Below are 2284 nucleotides of genomic sequence, written 5' to 3' on the forward strand. Positions count from 1 at the left end.
ACCGCCCCCGCACCGCCCCCAGCCCCAGCGACAGCGCCAGCCCCTGCCCCAACCCCTATCCCTGCCCCAACCCCTGTCCCAGCTCTAGTCCCTGCCCCTGTCCCAGTCCCTGTCCCAACCCCAGCCCCTGCCTCAACTCCTGTCCCAGCCCCTTTTCCAGCTCCTGCCCCAACTCCTGTCCCTGCCCCAACCCCTATCCCTGCCCCAAACCCTGTCCCAGCTCTAGTCCCTGCCCCTGTCCCAACCCCAGCCCCTGTCTCACCTCCAGCCCCTGCCGCAACCCCTGATCCAACCCCTTGCCCCAACCCCTATCCCAGCTCCTGCCCCAACCCCTGCCCAGCCCCAGCCCCTGATCCACCCCCAGCTCCAACCCCTATCCCAGTTCCAGCCCTTGCCCCAACTCCTATCCCAACGCCTGCCTCTGATCCAGCCCCTTTCCCAACCCCCATCCCACCCCCTGCCCCAACCCCTATCCCAGCCCCTGCCCCTGATCCAGCCCCAGCCCCTCCTGCCCAGCCCCTTTCCCGCAGAAGTTCCGGCACAGGTTCCCGGTGTGCGGTCGTTTCCCGCTCGGCTGGAGGCTGCAGAGCTGCGGGTCCCTCCCAGCCCCGCTGCCGGCTCATTTAGGGTTAGTCACTGGCCCAGTGGCTTGGGAGCGTGATCCATACCCAGGTGTGGGTTTCATAGCTGTTAAGGGCTTTGTAGACCTTCCTGGTCCGTGTTTTCCCTAAGAAGAATAAAAATGTCCTGTTGCCAGCTTGAGAATGTGGGAATATATGTACACAGGTGTATACCTGGAAAGCACATACATACTCTAGACTATAAGAATACACACTGGAAAGTCCCCTTTTCTCATTGCCCCAGAAGATACTGTAGTTAAATCCACACTGGTGTCACTCCAAAAATGCACTGGTAATTCTCTGGATCTCCTCAAAGGACCACTTGCAAGACTTGTTCGTTCTTCAGAGTCACGCTGAGGTTTTATCAACAAACGCAGTTCAGAGATTTCTGTGATTACTCATGTACTTCGTGTGCTTTGCTTTTAAATGTGATAGATCACTGCAGATGCGTTTAAGGGACATCTTGTATGCAAATTACTGGATGGTTTACCAGTTAATTTCATCTTCCTCAGAACTCAAAGATCATATATGGCATATTGTTAAGTCATTTTCCCTTTGGATGTTTATAGCCAGGTTTAGAAGTCAATACATCTCAGATTATTATGGATTTTAAAACATTTGATGGATTCCTAGCTGCCTTAAAAATACCTGGGATCAGTTTTTTACTAAAAAAAAGCCCCAAATCCTTGAGGTTCATAAGTAGCATTGGAAAACTATTTCAAGCACTGTTGTATTTTTCTACCAACTTTTTCAATTTAATAGCAGAGTTATTTATTTGTTTGACTGATACAGATATTTTTCCAAGTGAATTTATTCTTCCAAGCAATAACTAATTTTTCTCTGTGTCTATAGGTAAGTTGAGCAGTGATCATACTGAACAATAAATTCTGAAATGGAGAAGTTACCTTGAATCTCCATGGCATCTGAGATTCAACCTTTCCTTCATATAAAACTGATGCAGAAAGAGAAGAGCACAATCCAGACCTAGGATAAATACAATGAGAATTTTAAAGCATTTTTGGTAGTCCATATGTTTTTAACCTTCTCCTAAGTTGCTAATATGAGGGAGTTCAAGTTTCTCCATATAATCTTGGATTTTAAGTGATGTCCAGCCAAAGGAGGTGGGAGAATTAAGAAAGGTGTTACTGGTTTTCTGGAATGTAGAGTCTCCTACTGTCTCAGAAATGATGAATGGATAATAAGGGACAAACCCCTCTAAGTTGGTGGGAATCATATGTTGAATACCACCCATAGATACTGAAAAGATTTTCTATCTTATTCTTACACCCTTGCAAGTTTTGTTTGCCAGCCTCTAAAGTCATTTTGAAATGCAGCTATAGCAGCTAAAGAAAGGCTCCAGGCATTCACATCACCTCTTTTCCAATGAAATTAGCAGGATGCAAGGGAAACATAACAAATTCTGTCTTTAGTAAATGATGCATCACCTTTCTGACATGCTTTGTGCTGGTTCATTAGCCAAAATTGTATACAGTGTTGTGAAGTGACTGGGCAACCTAGAATTTTAGGAAATACAATAACTGCATTCTAATTCTGAAGCCTAACAATACATATTTCAAGATTTTTGTACCCAGAATATGAATAACATCCAGTGCATTAAAATTTTATAATTATTTTGGCTAAATCCTAGCAACTTGTATGTCTAT

The sequence above is a fragment of the Zonotrichia albicollis genome, chromosome 2, assembly GCF_047830755.1.
Source record: "Zonotrichia albicollis isolate bZonAlb1 chromosome 2, bZonAlb1.hap1, whole genome shotgun sequence".
Classification (NCBI taxonomy): Eukaryota; Metazoa; Chordata; class Aves; order Passeriformes; family Passerellidae; genus Zonotrichia; species Zonotrichia albicollis.